The sequence below is a fragment of the Lasioglossum baleicum genome, unplaced genomic scaffold (genome assembly GCF_051020765.1).
Source record: "Lasioglossum baleicum unplaced genomic scaffold, iyLasBale1 scaffold0021, whole genome shotgun sequence".
NCBI classification, from domain to species: Eukaryota; Metazoa; Arthropoda; class Insecta; order Hymenoptera; family Halictidae; genus Lasioglossum; species Lasioglossum baleicum.
This window is the reverse complement of record NW_027469081.1, coordinates 4900612-4920245: the sequence shown is the minus strand read 5'-3', so window position 1 is coordinate 4920245 and position 19634 is coordinate 4900612. Positions and strand designations below refer to the sequence as shown.

The following is a 19634-nucleotide window of genomic DNA, read 5'->3' as shown; positions in this document are numbered from 1 at the left end:
ACCGTGAATCCACCGACCCGGAATCCACGGTACGTCCGGTTTAAGGGTGTGCACACAGTTATTCCTTCAATTAATGAGGCTACGGAAGATATTGATCGTGAACAGGTTGTTCGGATTCAAGTTTATTACACGGTGTGACCAAGCTCAAGTGTAAACCGACCATTATCTCTTAATCCTCGTGTGCTCTATGGCTGGAAAAATTCACCCTTTTTTTCCACTCTTTCGAGATACTACCGCTAAATGTTTCTTCTTTCTGCTAATGTATCGCAATGGGTCTTTGGTTGGAACATGACATTCTGAATAGAATTTGTTCAGCTTGAAATTGTAAAGCAATTACTATCGCCTGAGATTCTTTCATTACTTCCAGAGAGCTGAAGGTCAAAGTACTGTAGCTAAGGTAACGATACTAATTACACAGGGTCTTCCATTAAGAAGTGTTATATTGAATTATTTAAAAAACGCTATACTACTAACCACGTGTCGATGAGTGACAACTCTAATCTGGATATGTACATAAAAAATCCCGCGAAATGTAAAATGACTGGTTCCACATTTTTTATTTATTTATTTTTTATATTTTATGGTTTATAATTATTGAAATTACGAAGATGCATCCATTAGAAATGATTCACTTTTCTTCATTCATTCACGCACTGTTAGTGTGGATTTATAGTGGAGCTGCGAGCATCGACGATAGCGGCGCGGTGAAAACAAACCAACATTCGTGATAACATTTCGACACATACTAATGAAAAAGTACATATGTATTTTCATGGTTTTTCTTTTTTTTTTCACTGCACAGCTCACCTTGCTGCTCCACTATAAATCCACCTTTAGAATAATTAAAAAATCTAAATAAATTTAGTCTTGTCAATTTAATAAAACAACGTGCACCTGTCACATTTTATGCTCGGTACGATTAGTGTTAACGGATGACCCTTTATTGTGTCGTGCGAGGAAGCAATTCTTCTACATTATTAATTCGAATAGGCTGCGACTCAGGTTTTCTCTTTATCCACTGTATTTAGTCTCACCATTAATTGCTATGAAATTGAACAAACTGCAAAATATGTGCTCGATTTTTAAGGGATTCGGTGTATTGCTTGTACAAAACGGACTACTCCGGAATAAAAACCCACCAGAATGGAAAGTATTGATAAGGGTCTGGATCAGACCCTCGACAATAAAAAAAAGAGTCATTTCCGCTGAATAGATTACACCCTCGTACCACGCAACTTCCATATAACCATTTTTTGTCTGCCTACAGTACTGCAAGGTATAATGGCTCGTTTACCCTTAATCCCGAACACACTATGTGGTTATAATCATAGAGGCACTTTTTTCGACGTTACAATTTTTTAGAAGAAATCGAGACTCTCAGAAATGGAAATACATACCACCCTTTCTTTCTCAGTAAATTGTTCTCTTTCTGCGCGAGTTATCGTTCAAAGTTCAAGATATTTCTGGTGTTTCTGATAAGTGAACAAATAATAATCATTTTTTCTAAGCAAATCGTAACTGTTCCAAATGACAATCTATCCAATTAGCAGTTTTGTAAATAATTTATACACTTGATTCTTCAAATTTTAAACTGTTTTTCGCTTTTCCTGAAGGATGGATACATTTCAGGATTCATGGAAATTCTCTTTTATTATATTATTCTGTAAAAACTGCAATAAAAAACATCAATATTTATCAATGTTAATGTAAATGCATAAAGATTCCCAGTCTAATGATGAATATCGATTTCCAATGCATACTGTATTATTTCTACAGATTCATTAAATGCCTCAGATGCGTTTTATTCAATAATGCTTCTCGGTCGTTATGTCATTCATTCGTAATAAAGTCCTTTTTTAAATCCCGCTTTATTTCCTGCGATCTATAGTTGAAAAGGTCGACGATACTCGAATACTTATAAAAACGAAAGCAGTTTCTATAATACCTGACGTGAATTTATCATAGCCATCCTGAATTTCGTGACACAAGTTTTCAATAGTTGATGCCAGTTCTATTTCACAGCTATTTTTAAACAATTTCATAATATTTATACATACAATTTAATAATATAATAACAAACACAGCGCGTAAATAGTATGTCTATCGAAAACATTTTCGAAACCAAACGAACTCTATTCTTGACAACTAGAACGCAGTAGAACCTCGAACTATCTAATATAAAATACCAATTATAACTTCTATAATTAAAGCTTTTACGCAATGTTTAAAGTCTACGAGTTGCTCAAGAAACTAAACTTTGTTTCGCGTGATGGTCCGCTCGGTTACAAACTACAGTTCGACTTCGAGCAAGCCATGTTAGCGATACTGTATTTCTACAACTCCCTTGTAGTAGCAAATATTGGAGTTCGCTACCGAAAGAAATGAGTTTCTCAAAGTTAGGTGTCTAGGTACCACACCTAGCTTGGAAATCCAGTGAAAACGAGATTAAAAGAATGTTTGAAAAACGTATTTTCAACTAAAGTCACTGTATTAATTATTCCGAAGTAGTAAAGTCAAGCTATCGACGAGAAAACTGTTCGTAAATCGGCGATCAATCACAAATCATTTTCATATCATTTCAAATAAGAAATCGATATTACGGAATCTAGATGCAAATATTTTTATTTGAAATTTGTATACTTCTAATTGGTGTCGTATTTGCTGTGTGTAATCACGCCAATCGGGCCTGGCAACGCGATTATAGAGGACCGTGGTTACGATTTTAGCTAACCGACTATTTCGTTGGTCAACCACTGTGCTTGTTTTGTTTCGTGGGTTATTCTAGCTTCCTCCCTTCTCTCCCGCATTGTCAGTACGATAAAAATAGCAATATGTAACATGAAAATATATAGAAAAAAAACTTTTTAAAAACCACGCTTATATTAAAATGCACTAAAAAGGAGAAAATAATTTTTTTAGACATTAGTGACTATAAATAAAAACGTGGAGCGCTAAACTATATTGGCGTAATCTTTGCGGGCGCTCCACGCTTTTATTTATAGTCACTAATGTCTAAAAAAAATTAGTTTCTCCTTTTTAGTGCATTTTAATATAAGCGTGCTTTTTAAAAAGTCTTTTTTATATATTTATATACTGGAATGTAAAAATTGATAGAATTTGGTACGATTTTTATTTATTTCAGATCTAAAAAGGCTACCACCACTGAAAATAAGATTTTATTAAATTCCACTTCCTCTTAAAATTTGCCTGCTGAATAATATTCCTTGAATACAAAAATTCAAATTCTTTACTTGTAGATATCTAAATTTTCTTCTTTTAAAATTCTTTACTTTAAAAGAACTTCAAAAGTTTCTTCTTTTAATATGTATACGTAATAGGTTGAAAAATTTAAATTCTTTCAATTTGTGATTACTGTTTTAAATTACACCTACTCGTTTTTCTAATAACTGCAAAAATCCGCTGTCTATTTATTACTTGCATTTATTTTACGCTGCATCACAGGTACACGTGTCAGCTGTCACGCTTGTCAAACTACTTGATGATTTCGATTTTTTGCAACGAAGAGCGATCTGTTATTAACGTGTGAAATGTATAAATGACTGTTGCGAATTTGTATACATGAACAACTGCATCGATATTGCTACCTGGCGATAATTAACAATCTGCATTAAAACGACAACGATGTTAACGAACCATCATATTTATGAGTATAAATAATGATTCCCTTTATTAAAAAATAACAGCTCTCTTTTATAAAAAGTATACAAGTCTTGATATACACATGCGGAAACTTATGAAACTTTTATCAACATATTCGTGACACTTTTCTGATTAAAATGACATCAGACACAATGACACATTTGCTTGTTTAATTCGGACAATCGAGACCATACTAGATAGTCAATTGATCAAGCAAATATCTTCCAAATTATATCATATTTGGCTTCGTTTTACTCGGAAAAATGTCACAAACATGTCGGTAAAAATTTCATAGAAAAGTAATTAGAAAGAAAATAGTTTTACCATTAGATTAGGTACCGTCTCACCGATATATCTAATCCCACGCCATGCTACAATCCTCAAGGGGTACATATACAGACAGTGAAAGCTGCATGGGTTAACGAAACAAAAGAGAGATTGGTAAAAGTACATAGAACGGTAGCTTTGATTAAATTATCAGAATAAACGAATCTTCACAATTGCGTAAACTTTCATCCCCGAAACCCTTCAATTATCGGAGAATAGTGACGCGCGGTTAGCGTTAAAAAAAAAAAGTTGAAAATGGGATACAGACGGGGTAGAGCGAGGCAACACATTTTCATGCAATCAATTGCATCCCTTCGACTCGTGCGGTTGGGCCGGATGGATCGGATTGAGCATTGGACATGGTGAACCGTGGATCGGTTGAACGGTGTAGACTGGAAAACAAGCGTCCTCGATTCGACAGATTCTTCCGCCGCTATGGCAATTTCCGGCTCGTTTCTGGCCTGCACGGCTCGCGGACGCGGACCACGGCGTATTAGCGGCGTGTATGTACATACAGGGCGATTCAGCTAAGCGTGCCACCTCAATTACATGCAAACTATTTACAGGAGAAATAGTTGAAACAAAAGTTGTACGATAAAGGAGGTATTTTTCGCGATCGCACTATCTTGAAAGAATGGTAATTATTTTTCTCGGCGCTATATTCATTTAGTGTAGAAATTGATCGAACCTGTGCGCCGAGAAAAATAATTACCATTCTTTCGAAAGTTGTACGGTTTCAAGAGTAGCAATATAATAATTCGTTTTTATGAAGATATAAAAGTCCCATCGAGGTTCTTTATTGTAAAGGGTAAACTTTAATCTTATGGTTGAAGAGAGAATTGCAAAACTAACATATTCTCAATAAATGATTTTCAACTATGTTTCCACATGAAGCGGCTCTTCCCGCCATTTGTTATACAGCGGCATCTCCGTAACTGTCGTATTGTCTGCCAAGCTACAGTTCTAGTAGAGAGTCGTTACTCTACTCTTCTTCCCCTTCTACGACGCTATTCTCCCACGCATTCGCCACGGCCTGGTCACGTGACGCGTATGATCGTAACTATATCGTGTTTGGTGTCATTTTAATTGGATAAACAACACAAATACAAAGGTAAGAGTTTCATAAAAAGAAAATTGAAAATTAGAAAAGATTCTTTCCTTGCCGGCTCGGTTGTCGAGCATTTACCGCATGACTGGAGTCAAGAGGGTCCTCCCAGTAGTGGGGGTACAATTTTCACAGTTACGGCAGAGCGAGCTTTGCGACAGATACGGATAATACTGTATAACGTTCACACTATACGCGTCGCCCAATGCGAGCAACATGTGCGATGTTACTATTACATCAAAGAAAATGTACATCTTTTGTATGGCTACATTCATTTTACTGCTTAAATATTGGTTACAAACGAATCAAATTTTATTTCATCTAAAAGGAAACGCGTAACATTCATATTTGTTAGACTTTGTTAAAAACTGTGGTAATTATTTTTCTCGGCGCACAGGTTCGATCAATTTCTACACTAAATGAATATAGCTTGAGGAGCATGAAACGTTATAGTCCGGGTTCGAACCAAATAACGCTTCCGATTCCTCAAGCTATATTCATTTAGTGTGGAAATTGATCGAACCTGTGCGCCGAGAAAAATAATTACCATTCTTTCAAATAGTGCGATCGCGAAAAATACCTCCTTTATCTTATAGATGGCGTAAAAATTAGAGTTAAAGCCTTGGTTTGACAAACGTCCGCAAGATGGACAAGCGGTTGAACAAGACTTTCTCACAAGTTACTAAACTGACACCAATTAGTATATTAAGAACTTTCCTCATGACATTTGTTGTCTAAGGCAGGGTCCGCTAGATAGCCTTACTGATGAGTCCTCTAGCGGGCCTGGGACGAAACACTCCACCTTTGTTTTCCTCCAATAAAATAGCATTTGGCATCTTGCTGATTCAAACCCGACTCGGAAGCGTTATTTGGTTCGAACCCGGACTATAACGTTTCATGCCCCTCAAGCTATATTCATTTAGTGTAGAAATTGATCGAACCTGTGCGCCGAGAAAAATAATTACCATTCTTTCAAATAGTGCGATCGCGAAAAATACCTCCTTTGTTAAAAACCTTCGTGACGAGTCTGACTCGTCAAGATACGGCAAGGGGTTAAATATTATCAGCAGTTTACGCAGTCGTACAATTAATAAAAGTGCACTTATAAATCGACGGACTCCCGTTCCTCTTTCACCGTATATCAAGTAGTTTACGCCCAATTTAAGTGGCACACCTAGTTGTATCAGCTTGTACAGCGTACACTCGCGCACGATCGGAGCACAGAGCGAAGCAGAGCGGCGCGGAGTGGCAGCACGCGACTCCACGGGGATAAAAGACAGACCGCACATTCGTCGTACCGCGTTACGTTGCGCACCGCGACAAATGCAACGCAAATTGTGGTACATTAGTGTAAATGAATGCGGACGAGTCGGCGGTATGCAAAACCGGCCTCCGCGTTGCTCGTGTACGTGTGCTCCGGCAGCGGTAATATTAAATTGCATTCGCTGGATGCGAATACACCCTGCGCGCGCGCTCGCGCATCCGTCGCGACTGCAAAGCCACCGGAAAGAAAAAAAAAAAAGAGCGCACAAGGGGAGCGCGTGAAGGAAAAAGGACGATACCACTCGTTTCCGGGTTCTCGCGTTGACAGCCCGCGACGCCTACAACTCCGCCTTTCCGCGGACAACTCGCTGTTTACATAACATTGTTTCTAAACTGCCGGCTCTGTTAACTTCAACGAAACCGGCCGGCTCTCCCAGGAAAGCCTCGAATCGCGCGTTGTTTCATTGTCGATTGAACGGGTCGTCGGGTGTCAACACATTCGCCGCCAACGTTTTCCGGCGACAGTCTTGCTGGCCACAATATTTTATTCAAGGCGACGCACAGTGGGGTATATGCCCAATCTCAGCGGCCACAGCCAGTTCAAAATTCGCTCAATATTGAAACTGCTGTAACTTTGCTAAAATTTATCCAAATTTGATGAAAAAACAACCATTTTAAAGCTTGAGATTTCTACTTTTTGTACTGTGTCCCATTTTCTGCGTGGGTGGAGCCATAGAGGAGATTTCAAGGTCACCTTGATTTTTTTAAACAGAATGTCCTTTTTTTTATACCATAGACCGATAGAGTATCAAATTCTGAGTATAAAAGTGTTGACCTTTGTTGGTGTATTTGAAATTATATAATCAATAAAACAAAAATAAATTTGTTTTATATAATTGAATACAACTTCATAGTTAATTTTTGTTTCATGCTTCACTTTCATTCTGTTATTCAACGTGTCACAACGTCCTTCCTTGCATATCAAATAAATGATAGTTTGTTGATTCTAAACATACTTCAGTTTATTTAACCCATATTTCCAATAACCTTCGTATATCCTAAACGTAATAGTTAACGAGATATTATCAAAAGAAGAAAGAAAATTATTTCGATAATATCTCGTTAACTATTAGGTTTAGGACATACGAAGGTCAACACTTTTATACTCAGAATTTGATACTCTATCGATCTATGGTATAAAAAAGGACATTCTGTTTAAAAAAATCAAGGTGACCTTGAAATCTCCTCTATGCCTCCACCCACGCAGAAAATGTTTATACCACAACGTGTCCCCCTCTGTTCCGGGAAAATTTTGTTCATAACATTTTTTCATATTATTACAAATAACGACAATATTCAAAGTGGACATAGTTCTAGCTCCACCCTGTATATTATTTAAATTTCATGTGTATACTGTGTTCGTATTTTAGTGTATATTGTGTGTGTTTATTATTATTATTTAATATTTACTTAAGTAAATACGAAAATATAGCGAATGCGAACATGCAGGATGTGAGAAATGCTGCGATTTTCGCGCGCGCACGATGGCCATTTTTTCGTAAATCAACTATAAAACACGAAAGCAGACGAAAGCAGAAACAATTTTTCTTGCATCTTAATCAGAAGACTTCAAAGAATACAATGGCACAGAAATGAGCACCGGGACGCACAAGGAAGTATAACGAAATCATTACCAAAGTCTTAGAATCATCAAGAAAGTGACTCATCGTTGGTTATCTTTAAGTATCAATATAATTAAAAACATGTATATGGTACAAAAGTGAATTTCTCTTAAAAGTATACCCTATACCTAGCTAAAAAAACTTCTATCAAACAAAAATCCGTTAGTGTATGTAAATAAGGTAACAATTACTAACAGGTGAATTCGTTGAGAAATGAAAGCGGGTTAGCGGAACTTCAACTTCCGACAAATGTCAGTGCTTAATGGATACATGAATGGGAAAATGAATGATGGGAGATTGTTCCTCAGACATTCAACTAACTCAAGCCACAAAAATTTTACAATGTATCTAAAATTTTTTAAATTGAATTATGACCGCTGAAATCGGCCAAATACCCCACTGTGCGACGCACAGTGGTCCCAAATCCCGAAAACACGGCCAAAACCTCAAAAATGAACTTCCTCCTAGGAGTTTGTAATTCTAGGGTTGGGTAAAGTGATGTTATGACCATTGAATGTGTGTGTGCTACCAAGGAAAAAGGTAAAAAGTTTATGGTACGGTTCTGCAGTCAGTTTAAAGTTAGCCTTCGTTTGATGAGCATTTGTCGCGCGCGTTAGTAGGAAATTGAATTGAAACCATAAGAGTATTAAAGGTGAGGCCACGAAAGTAAAATGTAAAACTAATTCGACTAAGGCAGAAATTAATAAAGAAGACTGCAGGAAAAGTTCATAAACGGTCATGAAGATTCTGATAATTACTGTATCGAATGTTTGGAAGGTCCACATCTAAAGTAGATTGGATTTGTTGTTCAGAATGCCTCGAATGGCTCCATGAAACATGTACTGCGTTTTCTACTTTATGTAATATCTGTGGTAAGAAGCCATAAATGAAAGGAATGATTCTATCCCCAATTAGGAGTGCATCTAACCCCGAGCCCTAAAGAGAACTTTTTTAGACAGCATATTGATATATCAATATAAAAGTTTTACGCATTTAACGTCATACTTTGTTCGAGAGATTTCAATAAATAATTGAACTACGCGCCTGCCTAAACTTTCAATTATTTTCACTAAAATGTTTACAAACAGGAAACAAAATATGGTGCATCCGTCCCGAAATGACCCTAAATTCCTGAGTGTCACCGGCGAGAAGTTGCCGAGTTTTGACAAGTTTCTAGATTCAAACTACTCCATAATAGACAATTAATACCGCCATTGTAATCCAAGTTGGTCCAATTTTGGTAATTCTTCCCTACGTCTTATAGTTTACTAAAAAGAACACGTCAAATTAATTTCATCAAAAGAATGTGATGCTGCGCGATGCTTTCGACATCATTGTTTTGCTTCGTTTCCGTTTCTATTAAATGGTCACAAAAACAACGGAGCATACCACTGGACAGAATTGTTTCGCGTTTAAAAAGCAGTCGGAAATGTAGATTGAAGTTTATAGCATGCCGCTTTGTCTCCTTGCTTAATTGGTTTCAACTGTCTATCTGCCACCATGTGCGTTCGGCGTACAAACAATAAAAACTACCATCTATGATCTGACATACCTGACAAAAAGTCGAGCAAAGGGGCAACAGGGAATATGTCCCAGCAATTCCAGCATCGATTTAAGGATTTATGTTTGCTGAATAATGCTCTTTTTGTCTAGAAGATCTAAAGATCGCTTCGGGCCGCTTCATGTTTCCAGTCGCAGTATTAGGAGCGCTTATCGTCATTAATATTTATTGCACTCGAATCAATGAAAAATATTCTATCAGAGATATATATATTTTCAAAAACTTTGACCAATAAAAGGCTGCCAGAACGAAACCCCTGATAAACACCTAAAGAATATAGCAGCCTGTTTCTTAAACATCAAAGTTTCATTTTACATTCCAAACTTAGTTTGCACGCCGGGAAACCTCCCGGTCCAATTAGCTCACCCGTTCTGAAATTTGTTCCGCGAAATTACATTTTTAGGGGAACATTCTACGACGGGGCCAAAAAATTAAATCGTTTTAATGTCTGCTCTCTTCGTGTCCTCTGGCGGTTGGAAAATTAACAAAGGCGCAAGCCTCTACTAAAAAGTATTATTCTCCCTGATGCATATCGAGCAGAGCCTGGCTTGTATTTATTCGCAGTTTCTTCGAGCCGTCGCTTCTTTTCTCAGAAGTAATGAACTCGTTCCGTTCTCTTTTCTTCCGGCATTTCGTTACAGTTTCGACAACATGGAAATACGGAATCCGGGACTTTATCCGTGCCCGCTTTCCCTGCACTCGCGTTTCGCAACTGGTAATCCTAATGCAAAAGCCGACATAAATTATTCGATCACATTGTTGCCTTGTTAACCTGATTGCACTCGTTAGCATAAAGTATCGCCGCTGCAGCGTGGAAACTTTCTTTAACGATTTAACTCCCCGGCCCGACGATGATGGACACGACATATTGTAAATTGTGTGTTGCGCTTGTTCCGTTTAACTTCGTCCTCTCGTTCGTTCCGCTGCTCAAAAATGCATGGAGCGATTCCGACCGGTTATGCATCTTTGTTTGTTTGTTTTTTTTTTCATCGAGGACGCGTCGCGACGCCGGGATACGCGATCCCCATCGTGATACGCCGGATAAAATGAAACGTCGAATGCAAGATCGGTGATTGGAGTTGAAACGGGGATACGGGTCGGATGGCTCTCGTCACCAGACACCTTGCGAAGTATGGTAAAATGAGACAACGATAAAACTAAAGTAGAGAACGTTCACAATGGACGTACACGATCGGACCTTTGGCCGTGCTTTTTCTGCCGCGTTCCTATCCTCTTCTTTACACATTTCGAATGCATCTCACGTAAGTCCGCGTCGATACATTAACCTTTTCGCCGAGGTTACCCAAAGTTTTTTCCAAGTTTCTGCGCCCTTTTGCAGTTCATCTTTTCCTCGCGAGTTAACCCTCCGGGGACGACGTCTGTGCACCGCACCGCATTGTCTCTAGCGAATATTTCCCCTTTTTCTTTTATACTAAATCGGATTATTTGTTACGAGACCATACACAGCTATGGAAAATATCAGAAAGTATAAATCTCTAGCAAAACAAAAGCTGCGTGTTGTCCCTGAAGGGTCAGTCACTTAACCCTTGAACTGCAAACCATTCTTACAACTACAGTCAAACCTGTTTTTCTGCGGTCTTTTTTTACGCGATAGGTATATGAGAATATCAGATCAGATCAGCAGGATATTTCGGAAGACATTGTCGTTATCAAAAAAGTGTTCCTACAAAAGTTGTTTAGTATGACGGGCTACATTACATAGTATTAATTGTTTGCTGGCGGGTGGAGTGGTGAAGGACATTCCGAGGTCACCTTGATTTTTTTTAATGGAATGTCCTATTTTCTATACCATAGATCGATAGAGTATCAAATTCTGAGTACAAAAGTGTTGACCTTCATACGTCCTAAACCTAATAGTTAACGAGATATTATCGAAACAATTTTCTCTCTTCTTTTGATAATATCTCGTTAACTATTAGGTTTAGGACGTATGAAGGTCAACACTTTTGTACTCAGAATTTGATACTCTATCGATCTATGGTATAGAAAATAGGACATTCCATTTAAAAATATCAAGATGACCTTGGAATGTCCTCCACCACTCTACCCACAAGAAAACGATTAATACTACGTAATGTAGCCCGTCATGCCAAACAACTTTTGTAGGAACACTTTTGTGATAGCGACAATGTCTTCCGAGATATCCTGCTGATCTCATTTCAGCAGAACACCCTGTATAGTATGTATTGAAAATGAGAAATTAAAATCTTTTCAAATGTTTTCATGTGTAATTTAATTATTTAGTTTGTTTGGAAAGCACTTTCTCGCTATTTCGTAAAGCTTGTCATCTGATCTAGAATTAGCTCAGTGAGTAAGCTCGTGCATTTCTAACAAAAACAACACGAATTGTCGAGCAATTAATATAAACCTTATTCTGGCATAGTAAACAGGCTGAAGTACTACATAAAATTGTGGAACTGTAAAATGGACCAGTGACATATGGTGCAACGAAATATTTCTCTGTAATAAAGGAATCTCCAAGACTGTACGTAATCGTGCAATTGTAAAGTAAACATAAAAATGCACGATGTGAGCGAATGAAACGTCCGTAGAAGTAAAAAAAAAACTCGGCCGCGAGATATTCTCTGTGCACTATAAAATGTGGATGTGAACCACCGTTGTAAAAACAACGCCTACAGATAATAAAAAGATCCATGAAATTATTTCATTCGTTCCAGAACATACACAATTGCTTAATCTCGGACTTTCTCAAACTTTCAATGGAACATGAAAATATTTAATTTTATTAGAAACATGAACATAACTTTGCCAATTGCCGCAATAAAAAAAATACCTGAACTTCATATGTGTGCAAACGTAAAAAGTTTCTTTTATATCTCTACAAAAACCGGAGGTATTGGCTGAAAAAATCCGTGCTCGACTTTCAGAATTTGTCTTTAAAGAACAATTGAGATTTTACTGAAAAAGAATCCTCGAGCCTTTAAAGCCTCGAAGGAAAATTTGTTTTTTTATTGAGCCACTGAAACCTATTATAGGTTTATTTCAGTTTTAACAATTATACAGTAGTGTACAATGACAGTCTTAATAATCGCTAGAGATGTAGATGAAGAAAATCGTAATCTAATAGTTAGTAACAATGCGAGGTAGTTTTGGCAGGTTCCAAATAATATTTTAATACTGTTCGAGTGTTAGAAAATCCACGGATACATATTTTCGTTAAATTACGAATACCGAATTATTTATGTCGGGGCGACTCTGAAAGATTAGAGTTTAACAATCCTACGATGTCCGAATCATATGTTGCCATTTTACAAAGTCAAGGTGACCTTTACTTCTTTACGTCAAAAGCATTTTTCAAGATTTAAGAATATGCGAACATGTAGCCCACCGAGCGCAGATCGAAATCAGAAACATTGTTTAACTGCACTACCGGAAACGTCTGAAAAATGCTGGCAAAACTTAACGGGTACACCGTATAGAATGAAAGAAATCGCTTGAAGGAGCAAGCTATTTCCCAAGGCAATTTAGCAAGCGAAAATCGTGCAGAACACGATTCATAGGCGCTGCATCAGGCTCGAGTAGAAAGTGTACTTGCTCCGACTCCCTTCGCCTGTTCCCTCTCGATCGACGGAAAAACCTGACTCGTCCTATTTCTAGAATCACCCAGTATAGCAAGGAAACTTGGTATACCTGTTCCCGAGTCCAACCTGTTTCCCAGCGGGCAATATCCGTGGCAACATCGGCGCGGCGTACGCGTCATGCCCGAAGACACTTGGCCGTATCCGACCCTTTGCCGATTCCTCGACATTCGACGTCTATTAACTCGTCTTATCTAAACAGTTACGAACGTAGGTCGGTCCCTCGTTCTTTTAACGCTCACCTCGTTTTTCCCGCAGTGTAGATTCTAGAGGACGAAGTCATCTTTCGTGGTCGCGACACCGCGCGGATATCTGACCGTATAACACGGTATTATGCATATAAAACAGCGTACACGTATGCACGAGTTTAACGTTCTGAAGGGACAGGTTGTTCCACACCATAAACTACATCCATCCACAAGCTTCCATCTCCCTCCTCCCTTTCGACTCGTTGCATCGCCCTCTCTCTCTCTCTCTCTCTTTTCGTCCCTTGTTGCTCTCTTTGTTGCGCCCTCTCCTCTTTCTCTTGTTCGCCCTGTATTTCAGCCGCCCCACGTCTCTTATTATTCCATTTCATTCCACTCCAGGTCGTAGGTAGCCGCATTGCGCGAAGCTTCTTCTCACGTACCGGCGTGTATGCAGCGTAAGTAAGAAGTTTCCACACATATAAAGCAACGATCGTATAAATACAGGGATCGTAAAGTCGATGCCGACGAAAGTGACACGGCCCGCGGCGGAACGCCTTCGCTGACTCGTAAATTTCCATGGCCCCACGGCCCCACCCCCCTTCCCTTTGTACACTGGAAAGAGTTCGCGAATGAATTCTCCCCGATACGTCGTTCCACGGATTAGCGTATACATACTGATCTCTCCGACTCGGATCAGAACTCGCGGAGCAATCACCGGCTCGTTCGTTCGCACGGAATGCGGTGATTAGACCCTACACCGATAATCCTCCCTTAGGACGACGAACTTGAAATTTACCTTGCAGATGCGGTTACGAAAGATTTGAGTCTTGTGAACTTGTTCGAGGCAGAGTCGCCAGATGAGGGAAAGCAGTTCGAATCGAGGGGAAAAGGTTACCCTGTAAGACAAGAATAAGCGAGGAAGAGATCCGAAGCTACGCGAGCACTGGAGTAATGCGAATAGCGGGATCGCAGTGCTCGCCATTCTTTGGTCCAGTAGGAGGCGAATCAGGTCTCAATTTTGAGTCCTGGACTGTTAGGTATTTTTAGTGGGTATGGGGCCGGTAGATTTGAGAGTACCGTGCCCCGAGAGCCCCACACTTTTCCACCGACCGTCATCTTTAGGAGGGATGTTAGTGCGTAAATGCATTTTTCCTAACAGTCGTTAAACTTTATAAAAAAAAGGGAATAGGTTACCCCCTCTCTGCTAGTACCGGATTACACTATTACACAAGGTGCATTAACTATATTCGTTAATGCATGATTAATAACGCGTAAAATCGAGTATAATGCTTATAATGATAAGTCTATGTTCTTTGGATTAGTGCTCCTAATCTTCGTGTAAGCCGCGTTAAGCTCTTCGTCTTCTCATATCTTTGCATTTCCTTATCATGCCATTAATCTAATTAATTTCTTTATGTCAAAACGTTGTTATCCTATATCCTCCAGTTGACCATTTAAAAAAAAAAACTGGTAAATATTTTTCAGCTGACTATATCCTACATTTTCATGAAAATTTGCGTGTTATAATTAAGCAATGTCCCTTGTCAGAAGTAGTCCTCGCGAATTGAATATGGATGAAACAAACTATAGCACTTCGTGGGATAACCGGAGATAGTAACGTTAGCTTGATAAGCGAAAGCTCTCGAACATTTACGTGACGTACTTCCAGTTACCTTTCACCATCCCGATTAATCCTATTGTACGATGAGCTTCTAGACAAAATAGATTCCAACTGATGAAGCGGCGTTCCATTTTGAACGTGGCCGCGCGTGACGAGATTTTAATTAAACGTAGCACAATGATTCGCGAGTTTCGAAAGTCGGAGAAATTGAAATCAGTTATTAAATGATCATTTTTGATTCATTGTACGAGCTATTTCGGCAAATATATGTAGGTCACTCGTTCATCCTGCACTCAGATTTGAATGATGATTGAGTCTCGTATATCAACCACAAATTTCCAGAATTTTTTCCTTACATCAGCAACGCTACGGTTACTTCTTTAATGCGAACGTGTAACCCCGATAATCTTATCTATCATATCAGGTCAGCTTTCACGATACGACTTTGCCATTCGTACGAGGCTTCAGTTTTAGCCTGACCTTGCTATTAGCCGAGTCGCCAGATTAAGACTTTTGTCCCCACTCTACCTTCCCCTTCTACGACGCTATTCCACTTCCGTCGCGGCCCGGTCACGTGACACGTTCCGTCTCTTACGGATGTTGAGGAATTTTTTCATAATTTTTTGTTCAACGGAACAGTAGAAATAAACCATAGTGTAACCCAGATAGCGTGGTCGGGGGTCCTATAACAATGTTATACTTCCGGATTTTTTAAAAATCGAGTTTGCATAAAAAAATTATGAAATAATTCACTGTTGTGCGTGCTATCAGGTAGAATGTTCAGCAATTTTTTCGTAATTTTTTGTTCAACGGAACAGTAGAAATAAACCATAGTGTAACCCAGATAGCGTGGTCGGGGGTCCTATAATTATGTTATACTTCCGGATTTTTTAAAAATCGAGTTTGCATCAAAAAATTATGAAATAATTCACTGTTATGAGTGCTATCAGGTAGAATGTTCAGCAATTTTTTCGTAATTTTTTGTCTCTCTCTGAAAGATACACACTGTCACGGCGCTCAATTTTCAGTTCCCCTTCGGACGGCAACTCGCTCGGCGTTTTAGGGCCTCAGAAACCACAAAACTATTTTATATAATAGAAAAAGAAAAGATATATTATAAGCAATTTTTTTTAGAAACAAAGAATTAACTAATTAAAGAGCAGAATGAAACTTTTTTGTATTTACAGAATTCACAGCACTTTTGTGATATAATGACGGTACAAGTGACGAGAATGCTAATGAACGTTGAGAGAATGACTTTGTTTTGAGAAAATGGGGAGGTTGCGAACTTAGTTGCCCCAACCTAATAAATAAAATTCCTAAATAATTTCATTCATCTTTATTTTAAATTTTGAAATCCCACACAAATAAAATTGTAAGTTTACAATTGTTATGAGCCATCTAAACCGTAACTATTTTTCTCGAAACATTTATTTCAATGTGATATGACTCGAGCATCAAAAGAATTGTGCGTACTGCTTCAAAGAGCATTTACATCGTATACGAGCGTAGATCTAAAGCACAACCAAAGGAAAATTGTATTAAGCATAAACAGCGTGTTTCTTTCATTCGTAAATCAATGAATCCCTGAGAGAATACATATTTTCCTCATTCGGCGAATGGAAACATAAACAACCGAGGTCTGCAAATAACATGTTATTTTTCTACGCGATCTCGAACGGCAAAGGCAAAAATTAATTCAGTTTCACAAATGGATGATTATCTCGACGCGTTCTTTAAGATAAAAAACCCGTACGTTGAAAAGCTGTATCGAATAGCAGCGATTTCAACATATTTTTCCAGTTCGCTTTTTTTCCAGAGAACCACGTGAAAGAAATCTTCAACGCCTTGCAAACTTCTCTACAAGCGCGTGGCATGTAAGTGTTACTCCGGAATAAACAGCGAACTGCCGTTTGAAGTGTTTTTACTGCGTTCGCATAAACTTCGCGCTTTTTTAAACAGGACGTAGCGAGGCGTGTGGTACAATCGTTCACGGAACGTTTCCGCGTATAAAAAGGATCCAGAAATATGGAATATTATATCTGAAATAACTCTATATAACCTTCGAGAAAATAAATTTATAAAAATGGTTATGCGAGCTATTAACAATTTCTAGGCTAGTTAGGTGTTCCTTACTAAATTTGTATTCGATTTTCAGCAGCCTCCATCTTTTTTAACAGCAAATTACACACATTTTTAATCACAATGTTATAATTATAGTATAAGAACTTGTATCAGGATATATTTAATCAAGAATATAAATAGAAATATACAGGGTGTCTCACTTATGTGAGGCCTCCAGAATATCTTCTTTAATTTTAACAAAGTAAAAAATATTTAATGTGTAATTTGAATAGTATCAAGTGATTACCATCCCTCGTCGTTGTTTTTTTTTTTTAATAACTACAAAGAAGCCAAACTGAAATTTTGTTCGTAAGGAGAACGCAGGCTTTGCGAGAAATCCTAACACACCAGTAAATCTGAAGAAAGTGTAGCTCAAAGAAACAGTAAATAAAAGTAAGTCACTGAAAATTTCACGATCGATCCATCTCGACATATTCTTTGTGCTACGAAAGAGACAGTTTTTACTTTGTCAAAATTAAAGATGATATTCTGGGTGTCACACTTACGTTAGACACCCTGTATATGCGGCGTGATGGAAGGATAGGTCCTACAATCAAACCGTTCGACGCAAAATCGGGTTTTATCATTTACGAACATTCGATATCGTGGGCGAGTTTCTTCGCAATAAGTCGGAATGTACACAAAGAGATTGATTCAGAAGTGCATTAGGTTGTCAACGTGAGATTGAAGTAACAATACTTCTGAATCAATCCCCTTTGTTTACATTCAACTTATTGTGAAGGAGCTCGCGCACGATATCGAATGTTCGTGACCGATAAAAGTCGATTTTACGTCGAAATGTTTAACTGTAAGATTTCATTTTTAATATCATTCGTTTCAACCAAAGTATAAAATATATTCCTGTCTGTTAATCCTTGGTGTATTAAACACAGTTCCAATAATTTTTCATTTAATCCTGGAACCATGTGCCTGTATCGAAATGTATGAAGCATACTAGGAACTAACAGGTTTTATGTTATATAAATCCGACGTAACGGGACAAGATATGGCTGCGGGACGGTGAAGATGGTAAAATGGTAAAACGGTAAAATGATTTCGAATGGTGCATTACGTAATGCATGCATCTATTTCGTAAATAGGGGTGTTTCGAAGATTGGAAAGTGGTCACTACTTTATTTAAAGGGAACTCTGCATATTTTCGATGCTGAGAAATAGAAATCGGAATAAGTAAATTTATGGAATCGTAGATTTTGCACTTGACATGTTACTGACTCATGACTACACTGCGGAAGTTTCTGCAATTTTCAATTTTTGTAGGCAAATCTTAAGACAGATAAATCATGTAAAATCTTATTTTCTGTGTTAGTAATCTCTGTAGTTCTGGAACAATTAAAAATCGTTCTAAATTCTGTGGAATTTTATATTCTAACATTTTTTTTACAAATTTTTAGAATCTATAAATGGATGAAGATCTATTGATGTCTATTTAATAGATTTAAACTTCATAATTCTTAATACTTTGACTGCTTATAATTAAACGATGACCAATATCCAATGAACACATTAGTAGAAATATTTAGTTTTAAATCTGGACAAATAAACTCGCCCATTTATGGGGAACCTGACAGTCAACGCGTTAAATAGTTAATGGCAACTTTGGCTACACCCAACTTCTTGCGAGACTGTTTTCTAAAAAGAAATTTCTAACCATTGGGTGGCACTATGATTAATCAGACTACGTCATGATTAGTGTCTTCTAAAATTCTGTGAAAATTTACCGAGGCGGGCTCATGTATGTAAGTTAAATTTAACCTATACATATACACCCCCCAATTGGTCGAAAGAATTTCAAGAAACTTTATATTTGTAATTTGCAATAAAGTGATGAAAATTAGTGTGCAGAAATTTCATTGGAGTCACGAGCGTCCAACTCACTGAGGATCAATATGTTCATAATATTGCAAAAGGACAGTGGAGCTATGAAAATTTGAAATTAGTACGAAAAGATGAAATGTCAAAACATGAAGCACAAAGGACATACGAAATCCGCATACCAACGTTGACGAGGTGTCTCAAATCTGTCAGCACACAATGGATCAGGTGTTTTGGCATCGCTAGGGGAAAATATGAAGAAGGGGAATTGAATTTTATGTAACAAAATTTAAAACTATCTCTTTGTTTCAAAAAATAAAATTGTTTTCCTAATGAAGATTGTCTCTCAATGAAAGAGACGTCTCTCCTACGTGTACGTATGTACATATAGGAGTCCTGTCTGATCTGTTACGATCCATGTACGACACAATGAGATAATATACACTCGGTAGCAGTACCTGTACCTCCTCACCGGATATAAACATATCTCAAAATAGGGAGTAACTTTCCAGGCACCTAGTATACTTTCGGTTTATTTTTGCATGTAGAATCAGCCTTCGCCCGGGTTTCCTCTGGTCCCGGCACACCCTTTATATGGCTCCTTGGACGCAGTTACGAGCCGAAGCAACCGGAGTGTCTGTATATTTTTC

The 19634-nt window shown here is 38.0% G+C and overlaps 1 protein-coding gene across 3 annotated transcripts in view; it reads right to left on the bottom strand.

The window, feature by feature from the left end:
• The window catches only part of LOC143219076 (semaphorin-1A), a 649895-nt gene that overhangs the window by 515393 nt on the left and 114868 nt on the right, over positions 1-19634 (bottom strand). The window lies entirely within an intron of this gene.